At 40.1% G+C, this 17,063-nt stretch overlaps 1 protein-coding gene across 10 annotated transcripts in view; it reads left to right on the forward strand.

The window, feature by feature from the left end:
- The window catches only part of sgk3 (serum/glucocorticoid regulated kinase family member 3), an 85,944-nt gene that overhangs the window by 29,012 nt on the left and 39,869 nt on the right, over positions 1-17,063 (forward strand). Inside the window, exon 1 of one of the 10 annotated variants that reach the window (XM_078398104.1) lies at positions 13,569-13,701. The exons of the other annotated variants lie outside the window; for them this stretch is intronic. The gene's annotated coding sequence lies outside the window, so the exon portion shown is untranslated. Of the gene's footprint in view, positions 1-13,568; positions 13,702-17,063 lie in introns of those variants that run through there. 10 annotated transcript variants of the gene reach the window in all.

The following is a 17,063-nucleotide window of genomic DNA, read 5'->3' on the forward strand; positions in this document are numbered from 1 at the left end:
GAAAATGTTGGAGATGCTCACTAGGTCAGGCAGCACCTGCTGAGAGGAAAGGAGGTGATAATGGCCATTCGGCCCTTCAAGCCAGCACCGCCATTCAATGTGATCATGGCTGATCATTCACAATTAGCACCCCATTCCTGCCCTCTCCCCATACTCCACTGATGACCTTTAATTAGAACCAGAAAATTAATTGACTTGAAACATTAACCCTGTTTCTCCTTCTAGTTCCACTATTTAATCTCCTGAGTATTTGTAGCATTGTCTGTCTTTGTTTCACATTTCCAGCATCTGCAGGGTTTTTTTTTTTAGCTTCCTGGGGCCTTTCCAAATATCAATAATGAACTAGACAAAGCCTTTCTTTGTCAATCACATGAGCTGCCTGATTTGACAGCTTGAATTAATGGTAAATCGAATTTCACTGTACCTCAATTGGCACTTGTGACAAAAAACTGACCTTGAGACCGTGAAACTGGATTTTGTCACATTGTACTTACATTTTGTCGTAACTTTGCATACTTGATATTGGACTCAGGATAGACTGCAACTGTCACTTTTTTTAGTCAAATGGGTTAATTCTTTGAATGCTGTTGTATTTTGTTTTTGTGAAATCTCATGAAGATCAGATCTAAGTCCTCTTGTCCAGAATAGGTGAGGATTCATGTATTGAATAACCATTCTTGGAATATCTACTGTCTTAAAAACATTCCCCTCTGTCTTGACCACTTTTTCCAGTTATATTGATATTTGATTACGCATCGATATTGGATGAACATTTTCTGATTTTCACATGCACTTGTTAGAATAGCTGGCAGAAGGCTGAAACAGCAACCTGGAATGGAGTGACATATTGCCAGACACAAGGAGATCTTATGAAAAGTAACATTTTGTATATTTCCGGTTTAAAAATGGCCAAAGAGTGCATTTTTAGTTCTACAAAGTTCAGTTTTAGTTTAGAAACATAGAAAATAGGTGTAGGAGGAGGCCATTTGGCCCTTCGAGCCGGCACCGCCATTCATTGTGACCATGACTGCTCATCCACAACCCTATGTCCCTTGATTCCGCGAGCCCCTAGCTAGAGCTCTATCTAACTCTCTTTTAAATTCATCCAGTGAATTGGCCTCCACTGCCTTCTGTGGCAGAAAATTCCACCAATTCACAACTCTCTGGGTGAAAAAGTTTCTTCTCACCTCAGCTTTAAATGGCCTCCCCTTTATTCTTAGACTGTGGCCCCTGGTTCTGGTCTCTCCCAACATTGGGAAAACATTTCCTGCATCTAGCTTGTCCAGTCCTTTTATAATTTTATACGTCTCTATAAGATCTCCTCTCATCCTTCTAAACTCCAGTGAATCCAAGCCCAGCCTTTCCAATCTTTCCTCATATGACAGTCCCGCCATCCCAGGGATTAACCTCGTGAACCTACGCTGCACTGCCTCAATAGCAAGAATGTCCTTCCTCAAATTAGGAGACCAAAACTGTACACAATGCTCCAGATGTGGTCTCACCAGGGCCCTATACAACTGCAGAAATACCTCTTTGCTCCTATACTCAAATCCTCTCGTTGTGAAGGCCAACATGCCATTAGCTTTCTTCATTGCCTGTTGTCCCTGCACGCTTACTTTCAGTGACTGGTGTACAAGGACAACCAGGTCTCGTTGCACTTCCCTTTTACCTAATCTGACACCATTGACACCTTGTTTTTGCCGCCAAAGTGGATAACCTCACATTTATCTACATTATACTGCGTCTGCCCTGCATCTGCCCACTCACTCACCCTCTCCAGGTCACCCTGCAACCTCCTAACATCCTCTTCGCAGTTCACACTGCCACCCAGCTTTGTGTCATCTGCAAACTTGCTAGTGTTACTTCTAATTCCATCATCCAAATCATTAATATATATTGTAAATAGTTGCGGCCCCAGCACCGAGCCTTGCGGCACTCCACTCTCCACTGCCTGCCATTCTGAAAAGGACCCGTTTATTCCTACTCTTTGCTACCTGTCTGCCAACCAATTCTCTACCCATGTCAACACCCTACCCCCAATACCATGTGCTCTAAATTTGCCCACCAACCTCCCGTGTGGGACCTTATCAAAGGCTTTCTGAAAGTCTAGATACACTAGATCCACTGGCTCTCCTTCATCCATTTTACTTGTCACATCCTCACAAAATTCCAGAAGATTAGTCACGCAGGATTTCCCTTCATAAATCCATGCTGACTTGGATCAATCCTTTTACTGCTATCCAAATGCGCCATTATTACCTCTTTAATAATTGAATCCAGCATCTTCCCCACCACCGATGTCAGGCTAACTGGTCTATAATTCCCCATTTTCTCTCTCGCTCCTTTCTTGAAAAGTGGGATAACATTAGCTACCCTCCAATCCACAGGAACTGATCCTGAATCTATTGATCATTGGAAAATGATCACCAATGCGTCCACGGTTTCTAGAGCTACCTCCTTGAGTACCCAGGGATGCAGACCATCAGGCCTTGGGAATTTATCAGCCTTCAGTCCCATCAGTCTACCCTATACCATTTCTTGTCAAATGCAAATTTCTTTCAGTTCCTCTTTGTCCCTAGATCCTCTGTCCTCTAGTACATCTGGGAGATTGTTTGTGTCTTCCATTGTGAAGACAGATCCGAAGTACCTGTTCAACTCTTCTGCCATTTCCTTGTTACCCATAATAATATCACCCGTTTCTGCCTTCAAGGGATCCACATTTGTCTTTGCTAATCTTTTTCTCTTAACATACCTAAAGAAGCTTTTACTGTCCTTCTTTATATTCGTGGCCTGCTTCCCCTCATACTTCATCTTTTCTGCCCGTATTGCCCTTTTTGTTACCTTCTGTTGTCCTTTGAAAGTTGCCCAATCCTCTGGCTTCCCGCTACTCTTTGCTATGTTATACATCTTTTCTTTTAGTTTTATTCCATCCTAACTTCCCTTGTCAGCCACGGTTGCCTTTTACTCCCCTCAGAATCATCCTTCCTCTTTGGAATGAAATGATCCTGCATCTTCTGAATTATGCCCAGAAATTAGTTTATTATTGTCATGTGTAGTGAAAAGCTTTTGTTACAAAATTGAAACTTGAGTTCCAAAAACCAATGTAAATCAAAACAGAATTACTTTTGGCCCTCAAGTGACTACATTTCCAGTGGGTTTGTTTTTTGGGGAAATCTACAAAATATAAAGGGAAATCTCTTTGGACTAAAGTATCTAATCATCAAACAGTAGTTATTGCTTTTGTAATATCTATCTTCCAAGGATGGAAAATAATGGTTTCTTGTAAAATTAGGTCTGAAAAAATGGAACCAATTTTTAATGGGTGGGGGTGGGGTGTAGAGAATGTGGCATTTTCTAAGGCTGCTTGCAGAATAGTAGAGATTGGACAGCTTAAGTGTCAGGGACTGCCTCATAGATGTTGAGTTCCCTGAATTTAAGTTACTCGAACTATAGAGAACAGCCTTTATGGTTTAGAATTCTAATGTAACATTTTGAGCAATTGGTCACTTTTGTGAGATCATATCATATCATATCATATACAGCCGGAAACAGGCCTTTTCGGCCCACCAAGTCCGTGCCGCCCAGCGATCCCCGTACATTAACACTATCCTAGGGACAATTTTTACATTTATCCAGCCAATTAACCTACATACCTGTACGTCTTTGGAGTGTGGGAGGAAACCAAAGATCTCGGAGAAAACCCACGCAGGTCACGGGGAGAACGTACAAACTCCTTACAGTGCAGCACCCGTAGTCAGGATCGAACCTGAGTCTCCGGCGCTGCATTCGCTGTAAAGCAGCAACTCTACCGCTGCGCTACCGTACCGAGATGTCAGGCCCAACTCCCCACTCAGCTGCAATTCGTCATATTGAGTTAATTGACAGTATTAGGGATGAAATTAATCTAGAAGATCTTCAAATTTACAATGAATATATTAAATTTATTGTTTAAATGAATAGTATCTTACTATCTTCTGCAACCCTTTTATTAATTTTGGGAATTAGAACATCTATTTTAAAGAGAGGCAACTTCTCCAGTTGTTCCATGATGGTGTTAGATTGAAGCTAAGAGATTGAAGAGTGAAGTTAGATGCAATTCCTCATGCTAAGTGCTATTGGAGTATGGCAAGAGATAAGGTAGAGAACGTTGCAAAGATTAAGAAAAAAAAAGTGAAAATTAGTTTTGGTGGTAGAACGCACAGGGAAATGTGTAGTCAAATATAACATGTCATATTTGGTCAGCACAGTGGCGCAGCGATAGAAAGCCAGAGTCCTAGGTTTGAGTCCGACTATGGGTGTTGTCTGAGCGGACTTTGTACGTTTTCCTCGTGACCGTGTAGGTTTTTCTCTGAGTGCTCGTGTTTCCTCCCTCATTTCAAAGACGTGCAGGTTTGTGGGTTAATTGGTTTGTAAATTGCCCCCAATGTGTATAATACGAAAGTGGGATAACATAGAACTAGTGTATGGGTCATTGATGATTGATGTGGACTTGTGGGCTGAATGGCCTGTTTCCAGGCTGTATCTCTAAACGAAACTAAACTGTCTTCAGTGAAAATGTATTTTAAGATTGGGGATTATGGGATAAGACACAGAAATTTATTTGTTTGTTATTTAAAGTAATTCTATTCAATTTTCTCATCCAATTGGCTTGTTCACATACATGTGCAAAAGTTTAATAATGCCATCAGTGGTGATCTCCAGCAGCTTCATTGACAGGAGAATGTAAGTTTCCATAATCATTTTAAACACGAACAAAGGACTTTATGATGGAAGCAGTAGATGGACCTTTCATGCATATGTAAGATTTTTAATATGCAGAGGAATACATTTGTGATTTGGTTATGTTCTCGGTAGTATTTGTACATAAAGGAAAATTAGATTTCTCTTTTTAAAAGCCAAAATAAAAATATACATGATCATTTTACCTTATATTTTCACAGATACATGGCACTTTCTTTTGAAATAATTCTGGTCTTTTGAGACTTTTGGATTCACACAATTAGTATTTTGGTGCTGTGATTCTTGATGAATAGAAAGCAAGACTGAACTCAACTTCCCTTATCGTTCCCTTATTCCGTTATCGTGTATCTATACACTGTAAATGGATCGATTGTAATCATGTATTGTCTTTCTGCTGACTGGTTAGCACGCAACAAAAGTTTTTCCCTGTACCTCAGTCCATGTGACATTAAACTACACTGAACTGTACATTTCAGGATGAAAAACTATTTCCAAAATGTCATTTTTATTATATTGGTGTAATAGCAGCCAGTTTGCACACTGCCTTTAGAAAGGACAATCCAATCTAACCAGTCATTGTAGCATCTTTTTATGACCTCTCAATTCAGCTATGGCAAACTTCATACGTCAACATAATCATTTCAGTGAAATATTTTGCATGTCTAGTCTAAACTAAACTAAACTAAACTAAATATCCTGGCGTAATGAATTGCAGGCAGCTTCTTTCAGGCCTTTCTCCTCGAACTTGTAAAAGTTGTCAAAAAGGATGTTTTATATTAAACAGCTCGGCTAGTTTATTTCAAAATAGCTGTTCATTTGACTAATTTTGTTGATCTTGTGCAGAAAATTTTAAGGAGAGAGGAATGGGCGAAGCTTCGGGTCGAGAGCCATCTTCAGACTGAAGAAGGGTCTCGACCCAAAACGTCACCCATGCCTTTTCTCCAGAGATGCTGCCTGTCCTGCTGAGTTATTCTAGCATTTTGTGTCTATGTCTGGTGTATAACTAGCATCTGCAGTTCCTTGCTGCACAATAATATTTTAACGTTAACAATTAAAAATATGGCAGTAACTTCTTGGATCCACATGCATTATCAGCTACAGAAATCATGAAATTACTGTCCAGGTTTCTATGCTCACTGGCAGGTTTTATGTTGGAGCCTCACCAAGGGATCTGCTATGAAAATTCAGATACGTGAAGGTCCTCTGAATAGATAGCACTAAATATGACTGAAAATCTTTTCGAGCTTTTTCATTTAAGTGTAAGTACATTTTTAACGGTGTTTTGGATTTTAATTACTTCCAAACAACTTTCAAAGCATTGAACATTTAATTATTCGATTGCATTCTTTGAAATATAAAATATCCCAATGACATAGTTACCATTCAAAACTCTATTAAAAATGTTGGAGCAACTGCTAGCACAATGAATGACATTGTCTTTTGTTCTCCACAGACAGCAAAATCAGGGCCATTGTTACGGAAAGGGAATACTTTTGGAATACATTTCTCAATGTAGTGTTATTTCAGTAGGAACAATCAGTGGCACAGTTGGTAGAGCTGTGGCCTCAGCACAAGAGACCCGGGTTCAATCCTGACCTCAGATGCCATTTGTGTGGAGTTTGCATGTTCTCCCTGTGTTCTCCCGCATGGCTTTCCTCCAGGTGCTCTGGTGTCCTCCCACATCCCAAAGACGTGCGGGTTTGTAGGTTAATTAGCCTGTAAATTTCCCTTAATATGTAGGGAGTGGATGAGAAAGTGTGATAATCTTGAGCTAGTGTGAATGGGTGATCGATGGTCAGTGTGGACACGAAAGCCCTGTTTCTATGTTGTATCTTTCCATCAATCACAAAAAGAGTAAAAGATCTAATTAAGTAGATAATTAAAAAAGGACATTGGAATATGGCTTGCAGTGGAAATTGATTCAGACCCAAAGATAATGGAAGGTTAATACAGATCTGCATACAGACTGTTAAATTAACTGTATGGAAACAGAATGAACTAATTATATTAATCCATGACAAGGGGAGGAACAAACAATTGAAGGAGTCAGTGACTTGATTTGATTTTTCCCCACCAATAACTAGAAAATGCTTCAACATTAAAAATTTATATGGTGTAACTAAATGCTCTGAATACTCTTGATCTTGAAGTTAGAAGCCCACCGTGATTTAACAGGCCCAGGATTTCCTCTGTTCTGAAATTACTTTTAATTTGCAGCTAGACTTGACAAATTTCAACAATGTACTCAGTAACCAGGAAATTTGCTAATGAGGGATTCTCTGTCAGAAAACCAGGAAGTTAAAAATACTTTTTATTCACAAAATGCTGGAGTAACTCAGCAGGTCAGGCAGCATCTCGGGAGAGAAGGAATGGGTGACGTTTCGGGTCGAGACCCTTCTCTCGACCCGAAACGTCACCCATTCCTTCTCTCCCGAGATGCTGCCTGACCTGCTGAGTTACTCCAGCATTTTGTGAATAAATCGATTTGTACCAGCATCTGCAGTTATTTTCTTATACAGTTAAAAAGACTTGTAGTTCACATAATTACAAATAGCTCTTCAAAGAATTTCAAACTCTTACGAAATAATTTTTTTTTAAAAGGGTGAATATATATATATATATTCTCAGGTATTGTGGAAATATTTCCCCGTAAGTACAAGATTTGTTTTGTACAGTCTGAGAAGTTGTTCAGAAGCAGTTATGACTTGCTATGCTGTTAAAGACGGTCAATTTTGATCAAGAAAACCTTTTTTTTAATGGTTCTAAAAGTGAGAATTGTGTAAAAGGTTTAAGTTTAAATGTCAATGCATGATTCCACAGAGATTGTATCTACAACAGAATACTTCATTAACAAGCAGAATATCATGACCGTTTTGAGCAATTTGCTGAAAATCACATGACTTTGGAGTTGATTGCAATTTCAATTTACTCAAAATTGGGTTTCCTTGGCTAAAATGTAATTGCATTTCAGTAGTAAAGTACTATTTGATGCAACTCCTTCATGGTTGATCAGTTTATAAAATATCCCTCTTTATTTATTGACTCTCCAGAAAACATGCATCCCTGCAATTAAAACTACATTTTTCAGTTGATTTAATCATTCAATTTTTTTTAAATTGGAAGCATCTTTGCAAAGCACACACACAGGCTAGTAAGGAATGTACTTAAGACTGTTAGAAATAGATTTAGTTTGGAGTATATTTTTATCCTAATAAGGTCGAACACTATTAAAGTGTGCATTCATTTCTGACAATCATTTTCCAGTCATGATTTTAAAAAGCTAAGAATGGAGCATTAAAAATGTATAATGTGAGAATGCACAATAATTTTTTGTTAGTTTTGGTTTTTACCTGTCTGGAACCCTTCTCTAATTTGATAATAAATATCTGATCCTCGTGAATATAGATAATAGTTCAATATTTTATTACAAATATAGAACTGTGACCAATTGTAGCCTGGGGATAGAGGATGAAGATGTGTAACTTTCTGAATCAGTATTCATTGAAGAGGGAAATGAAGTGGCACAGCTGGTAGAGGTGCTGCCTTGCAGGGCCAGAGGTCTGGGTTCGATCCTAACTACGGGAGCTGTCTGCGTGGAGTTTACATGTTCTCGCATGGATTTTCTGTGGGTGCTGTGGTTTCCTCCCATGTCCCAAAGAGGTGCAAGTTTGTAGATTAATTGAACTTTGTACAATTGCCCCTAATGTGCAATGAGTGGATGCGAAAGTGGGATAATAGAGAACTAGAATGAACAAGTGATCGATGGTCAGGGTGGAATTGGTGGAGCAAAGAGCCTGTTTCAATGCTGTAGTTTTCAATAAGTAGACAATATTGTGGAAGAATATAAAATCTTTCATACGTTGCAGTATTATTTTAGATGCCCATTTGGAGACAATGACCCTTGAGATCTTTCATCTTTTACAGCAATTTTATTGCTTGGATTTGCTAGATCTCCTTAAGTATCTTGGGCAATGGTACAGATACCATAAATGAAAGAACGAGGGATGAATGTACTAAAGCATATAACATCTTTAACATCTTCACCGGTACATTTTTAAAGGTTTTTTATAAGAGCCAAGAGGGAATGAAATGACTCTGTCATTTTTCAGTGTTCCTTGCTGGGCATATAAGGTCTAGATGGTTGCTGAGACCATACTGAAGTTTAAAAAAAACAGTGCTGGAGTAACTCAGCAGGTCAGGCAGTATCTCTGGAGAACATGGATGGGGAAGATAGCTGGAAGAGAGGAGGGGCAGGTCAAACCCTGGTGAATGATAGGTGGATACAGATTAGGAGTGGTTTTAATGGTCAGATGGTTGAACAGAGATGAAAAGGCTAAAAGTGTGAAATAAGGAAAGAAGATGTGCAAATTGTGAAGCCAGAAGAAGGAATATAGATGGTAGGGGAGATATGGGTGCAAGTCCAGGTGGGGCACATTGGAGGGGGAGACGGTGGGGTGAGGAGAGGGAATAAAAAGGGTTGTTTGTAGCTTAGCTACCCAAAATTGGAGAATTCAATGTTCATACCATTAGGTTGTAAGCTAACCAAGCGGAACATGAGGTGCTGTTCCTCCAGATTGTGTGTGATTTCACTCTGGAGAAGGAGACCCAGAACAGAAAGGTCATTGTGGCAATGGGAAAGGGAGTTAAAATGAATAGCAATTGGGAGATTCAGCAGGCCTGGCAAACCGAGTGCAAGCGTTCCGCGAAATAGTCGAACTGCTGAGTTACTATAACACTTTGTATCTTTTCTTTTGGAAGTATCTGTTCCTTGTGTCATTAGGATAAATTACATTACTACAGATCCATTAGCTTAACGGTGATGGGCACATTTGGGAAAAATTCTGCGTGTTGACATATCAGAATAGTATAAAAGATCTTTTGAAAACAATTTGGGAGCACAGAAAGTTATTTATCGTGTGTTAATTGTGTATCTATGGTTAAATTACATGAGTATTTTGATATAATAGACAATTTCACATTGCAGAGTTCTTTGATTTGGATATGCAATATGAAGGACGTTTTATTTCTGATCGCGTAGTTTGATTTGTGTATATTGGACATAAATTGGCATTCCCTGGTATTTCTTACAATGACTCTTCGATCTTGGAGGTAGACAAGTTTTACAGGAGCATGTAATATTAAAGTGGCTATGTTTCTGTAATCTGGATATTTAGCTAGGCATCGTTATCTGGTATTTGCCATTGTTTCAGTCAGCTGACTGGTTAGGAATTTCACATGAATTTGAATTGTAAACTAAAAGCTGGTAAATGTAGTGCAATGAATAGACCTACAGTATACTATATTGACTTTGCCATTTCATGTGTTTGACAGATGTGAAATAAAGTTATCTCTTGGTGCTACTGAAGCAATGTATTAATATTAGTAGTGATTTTAAAAAAATAGCTCTAATGCCAGTTATGGAGTAAAGTACCCCTCTTCAACTTTAGAAGAACAGTTCTGCCATGCCAAAATGACTTTCTTTTCTATCCCTTTGGTTGTTCCCGATGTGGCTGGATTAATAACATAACATAACATAACATAACATAACATAACAACACTTTATTGTCACTCGGCACAACACCGAGCGAAATTTCAGCAGTCACACAAAATACAGCAAAAAGAAAAGAACACAGGACACCCGACCCCAACACAAACATCCATCACAGTGACTCCAAACACCCCCTCACTGTGATGGAGGCAACAAAACTTCCCCTCTCTTCCCCCCCGCACCCACGGACAGGCAGCTCGACCCCTACCGAGGCAAACGACACGCACAGCCCCCGCAAGGGGATGGAAGGCCCCCCGGCCGAGCCGCCCCGGGCACCGAAACGTCCCGCGGCCACACCGGGCGATGTTAAGTCCAACGGCCGAGCCGCACCGGGCACTGAAACGTCCCGCGGCCGAACAGCGCTGACGATGTTAAGTCCAGCGGCCAAGCCGCACCGGGCACTGAAACGTCCCGCGGCCACACCGGGCGATGTTAAGTCCAGCGGCCAAGCCGCACCGGGCATTGAAACGTCCCGCGGCCGAGCCGCACCGGGCACTGAAACGTCCCGCGGCCACACCGGGCACTGAAACGTCCCGCGGCCACACCGGGCGATGTTAAGTCCAGCGGCCAAGCCGCACCGGGCACTGAAACGTCCCGCGGCCGAGCTGCACCGGGCACTGAAACGTCCCGCGGCCGCACCGGGCGATGTTAAGTCCAGCGGCCGAGCCGCACCGGGCACTGAAACGTCCCGCGGCCGAGCTGCGCCGGCAATGTTAAGGCCCGCAGCCGAGCCGCACCGGGCACTGAAACGTCCCGCAGCCGAGCTGCGCCGGCAATGTTAAGGCCCGCAGCCGAGCCGCACCGGGCACTGAAACGTCCCGCAGCCGAGCTGCGCCGGCAATGTTAAGGCCCGCAGCCGAGCCGCACCGGGCACTGAAACGTCCCGCAGCCGAGCTGCGCCGGCAATGTTAAGGCCCGCAGCCGAGCCGCGCCCCGGGGAAGAGACCTAATAAAATAAAGGTTTCCCCCCGCCCCACCCCCCCACCCCACCCCACACCCCCACCACACACCCCCACCACACATACACAGCCAAAAACAGAAACAAAAACCATCCCAACACCAACACAAACAAAAAAAAAGAAAAAAAGACAACAGACTGCCAGAGAGCCGCAGCCGTTAGGCGCAGCCAACTCCTCCCATACACATAGAAACAGTTTTTGTGGACTCAATGGATTGCTCATATTCATTTAACTAGAACAGTAAATACTGTTTCCATTTCCTTTGCTAACAGCACAAATATTTAAGGTAGGCGATGATTCATCTTATTACTGCATGTACTATTTGAATGCAAGGATCAATTAATCTAGTGTTTACTTTTTTATTTCAATTAACCAAGTTAAAAAAATGTTCTCTTTTGAATTTAAACAGCAGAAAATCTCATGCTTTGATGTTTTTGCTGCAGCATTTAAGCCGCTGAAAAATTTGCTGTCTTTGTATTGGTAAAATAAGGCACATTTATTTATGAATACAATTGAAGTTTGTAAAATGTATCATGAGAATGTTAAAATGCATTTATCATGTTTATTGAGTCAAGAGCGTTTAATTGTAATATGTACTAGCAACGGAACAATGAAATTCTTGCTTGCAGCAACTTTACAGGCTCATTTATGCAAAGCACGCAAATAAATACACAATCAATAATACAATGTTAATAACGGTAATAAGAGGTAACCAGACTCTAATAGTGCAAAACCAGAGTTCATAGTGCAACCTAAACAAAGTCCCATAGTAGATTATAATTGCTGAGATAGAGGTTAGTATTGTGCAGTGTTCAAGAGCCTGGTGGTTGCTGGGAAGAAGCAGTTCATAGCATTAGGAAAAATAACAATAATAAGTAAAATTGCAAATGAAAATTGCCAAAGGACTAAAGAGAGACGGTCTTTTAACAATGAGGCCAAACTTCTTGTTAAGCCAGCAAACTCTGCTGCATTCCACAATGGTTTAGGTCCTGCAGAAATAATAAAGATTCATGAGGATTTTTGTTAGAACAGGCTAAAGCTCAAGGGAAGAATGGAAGAGAGGCAGTTGAAAGCAACTTTCACATGTGCTGTGGAGATAAATCCGAGAGAGCTCCTGTTAACATCATCTGACAAAGTGATGCTTGGAAGAGGTGGTTTTGAAAATCTGAAAGGTAGCTGGGAATCGGAAGAGAACTCTCCAATATAAAGGTAGATACAAAATGCTGGAGTAACTCAGCGGGTCAGGCAGCATCTCTGGAGAGAAGAAAATGGGTGACGTTTCGGGTCGAGACCCTTCTCCAAAATAAAGCATCAACTCCACGCAGATGGTCAAGAGTGACAGATTTGTCAGCAACTATCTGTCAGATTGTCTCAAATTTAGTGTCAGCCTTATAATCATCTCAATTTGACCCTTTCTCAACAGTTGCCCTGCATTCCACCACAATGTCTGCACTTCAGAAGACAATCTAAGAAACACTTTGATCCATCAATGTATTGCATAAAAACATTGTTTCCCTTGACAAAAATGCTCATAATTGAAAAGCCAGAATTACATTTGCTTCCAGCTTATTTTCAGTGAAAATCATCCCAGTATTTTAAGCCGATCCTATGGGCTTATTTTCCTATCCTGTTAAATCTGTATTTTATCATCTTGTACACATGATGGAATAACCAGAATTCATTTGCAATATTCTTAGAACCTAATTATAAACGTGTCCAATCATTATTTGCTTTTTCAGGTACTGTTAATCTATACCAGTAAAATTTAGTGACATTTGGTCTTCAACAATATGTGCCTTACCGTATAAGACTTGCAAATCCTTTCTACATGCTTACCTTGTTTGAGTTGATCATGCTAACCAGGCAGTTGTATAATTTTGAGTGCTAATTTTAAGAGTAACTGTAATATCTATGATAAGTAAATTTTGAATGCATTAAAAAAAACTGACTTAACTTATTGTGACATGCTCAGAATCTAATGTAAAAAGTAAAGAAAGGATTTAATATCAAAGTTTCTCAACACATTCACAATTCTTTAGGTTATTTAAGTAAGAAACAGAATTATTACCAATATCTCTTTTCATAATTGCATTAAGGCAGACAGTTATGAATCACTTTATTTTGGAAGTAAGGAAATTATTGACAGTTTTATGAAAAAAAAACCTTGTGTGACATATGACACACAACAGTTTTATTTTTATCATATCTCCAACCCCTTGGCAAAAGCAAAATTAAGGAAGTAAGCTCACTAATATCCTGTTTGAGCAGAAAGGCAATTTCCTTGGTCAGTGAAATTGTTGCAGCTTGTTCTGCTGTCTGAAGCTGTTTCAAATCGTGAATTTTGCTGTTATCCTTGGATATCTATTTTATGCAAAGTTTTGATCTTTTTAACTGTTAATGATCTAAGTTTTTTCTGTCGCCATCATTACTGAATGAAGCTTCTCTTTTCCTATGGTAAGTGGTTTGATCCTGTTTCATAATCTCTCCAGTTGCTTAGCCCCATTATGAGGTGATTGGAGAGTTTCAATTTGAAATTTGCAGCCACAAAATTCACTGGTTTTTGAAGTAGCTTCTAGTATATTTCAATATATGATTTATGATGTATTTATACTTCCGTGGATGTTATTTGGAATAAGGATTTTTTGAGAGGGCTGATTTCTGCTGAGAACCACGCATATCTATCAGCGAGATTTAGCCTACAAATTGAGCTCACGTTGGAGGCAGTTCAGCAGAGTCGAGCCTGAGGACACCTATGTTGTACTGGTAGACTGCATGAGCCCCAATGGGTTAGCACACACTTGTGCAAATGTCCTAGCTCTTGGGTTGGGGAATGAGCCTGCTGAACCCATGTCAGGTTTATGTGGCATAAATACAGTGGGACTATTGAAAGAATGAAAAGAATTGGCTGCCAGGAGAAAAAAAAGAAACTTACTTGCTTTTTTGAACTGTTAATGATCTGAGCTTTTTCTGTCACGATCATTAATTAATGAAACTTCTCTTTTTGTATGCTAAGTGTTTTGATCTCTTCTCTCTTAATCCTATCATGAAATGATTGGAGAGTAGTGGTAGAGTTGTTGCCTTACAGCACCAGAGACCTGGGTTTGATCCTGACCAAGGGTGCTATCTGTACGTAGTTTGCACATTCCCTCTTTGACCGTTTTCTCCGGGTGCTCCGATTTCTTCCCACATTCCAAAGACGAGTAGGTTAATCAGCTTCTGTAAATTGTCCCGAATGTGTAGAATAGAACTTATGTGGGTGGATATGTAGGAAAGAACTGCAGATGCTGGTTTAAATCGAAGGTAGACACAAAATGCTGGAGTAACTCAGCATAACAGGCAGCTGGTCGGCGCGGACTCAGTGGGCCAAAGGTCCCGTTTCCATGCTGTATCACTAAAGCTTGATTTGCGTTAGATAAAAATGTTTTTAATTATGTGTGTTTTCAGTCTCCTAACTTTTAAAATTATTTAAACATTTAAAAACTGGTGCTACGTATATCCTGGACGTCAATTGAAGCAGCAGCTTTGGGAGCTATTTGGTTGAAGGCGGAGGTAACTGGTTGTCAAAACCATTCTGTCAATACTGTGAAGAAAAGTGGAGGAGTGCTGGGAATTGGACAATATTTAATTATCGTGAAATTATAAATTGGTCATAAGCACGCATGATAGTTTGCAAATGATGATGCGTGTGGACAATCATTTAATATGGCTTAGCAATCTAGCTTAATTCAATAATTAAGGAAAGTCACATGGTAAGATTCAGATTTTATCTGTGATAATTCATTGTTTGAATATTATTTTTAGTAAATGAGAAAAAAGATGTGATTGCAGCAACTGTTACTAATGGGTTTGGGGTGAGAGGTAACCTGCTTTCACACTCAAATAATATTGTAAATTGATTTATGTTTTGAAAAGTTGATAACTCAACCTAGTTATATGTTCTATGCTTTAAACAAGAAATAGTTATAATTAATGTGGCTTGAAACCTATTTGTGGAGATTTCCTTGCTCTGTTGTGCTTTATTTTGAACTGGATTTGTAAAAGACGTATGTTTTTTTCAAATTTGAAATACCATATGGGCTTTTCGTGGCTGGCCTGTTTACAGCCTGAGAATTGACAGAATATTCATTAAGCTAGAAGAGTCCAAAAATCACGAAATATATCTGTATTTTATATGAATAGAAGACTTGAAGATTTGAACTCAAGAACACCCAACTATGACAGTGGAGCTAATTGATGGACGCATTAATCTCAAAAAGAGCTACATTAATCCACTCAAGCCAAGTCATAAAAGTACAATGATTATATTTTTTTACTAGGCATTCGAAAGCAAGTTTGTTGCTTTCAGCTCTTGAGTTTTGTGAGGTAGTCCTGGTTTTATGAAAAACTAGACCAAATGGACCCGTTGTGCCCAAACCTCTCCTGCATTGGTGCAGCACCCTCTCCTCCCCCCTCCCTCCCATCTGGACGATGCCCTTCTTCAGACTGAAGAAAGACTTTGGGTCTGAAGAAGGTTCTCAGCTCGAAATGTTACCTATCCATGTTCACCACAGATATTGCCAGCACTTTGTATCTCATTGAGGGATAGTTTTTGTTTGTTCTTGGGGTTCTCTCCTTCAACTCTTTCTCAATTGTGTTAATACAGCTTTCTGCTTTTATATAGAACTCAGAAAAAAGAAAAAAAAATTGCTTCCAAATTCCACCCTGTTCTCATTGTAACATGGTACATCTTTCTGGATCTTTATCTCCACTCAGGAAATGAGCCAGCAACAAACATTCATTACAAGCCTACAGATTCCCACAGGCATCTTGACTGTAATTCTGCCCATCCTAACCTCTGTATGGCATCCATTCCATTTTCCAGTATCCACCAGCCATGTGAACATGAGTGCAGGATAGAGTTTGAAAGCAAAATTAACTTGTCTTTTGAGTCCTCTTTTGAAGACTGCATCAAAATATTTGCCAATGTATCCAGTTCCCATTGCCATTGTATTTAAATACATTGCCATTGTATTTACTCTGATGATGAGACTTTGAGGTGTTGTCCTTCTACATGAATCACATCTTCTCTTCCACCATTGTTAATGAACCCTTGACACATCTTAGCTATTTCCATCATCTCTGCACGCCCCTGTTGCCTCTTGGATAGAATAAGGAACACTTTCCCCTGGTCCTTGCCTTCCATCCCATTGGTCTCTGCATTCAATGGGTCGTCCTTACAATTACTGTCATGTTCAACATGGTTCCATCACCAAATAGACTTTCCCTTCTCCTTTCAATATTTCTAAGGGGCCATTCCTTTTACAATTCCCTGGTTTGCACCACCGTCTCCACCTGCAAGAGATTGCATATATTTCCTTTCACAAGGAACTAAACAGTCTTTGCAGGTGATGCAATGATTTACTTGCTCATTTTCCAATCTAGTGCACTGCATTTGGTGTTCATGATATGGCCACCTCTACTGGTGAAAGGAAACACAGTTGTGTGATTGCTTTATGGAATACCTGTGTGCAGTCTCCAAGGGCAATCTTGCCTGCAGTTCCTATATCCACTCTGATCCCACTCTGTGCTTTTCTGCGGTATTACAACATGAGTCAATATAAATGAGGACAGCACCTTGCCATCCACCTGTGCTTGTGCAGCCTTACAGACCTGATGCCAAATTCAATAACTGAAAGCAACTTTTTTTTCACCTATTTCAGAACCATATGTCTGCGACCAAGCTTTGCCTCTCCATTAGTGTAGCTTGACATGTTGGACATGACCTGCTGCTCTGTATTTTGCAATTTTTTAAACGGCTTTTTCTGTGTTCTTGTTCT

This window comes from Rhinoraja longicauda, chromosome 4, assembly GCF_053455715.1.
Source record: "Rhinoraja longicauda isolate Sanriku21f chromosome 4, sRhiLon1.1, whole genome shotgun sequence".
NCBI lineage: Eukaryota > Metazoa > Chordata > Chondrichthyes > Rajiformes > Arhynchobatidae > Rhinoraja > Rhinoraja longicauda.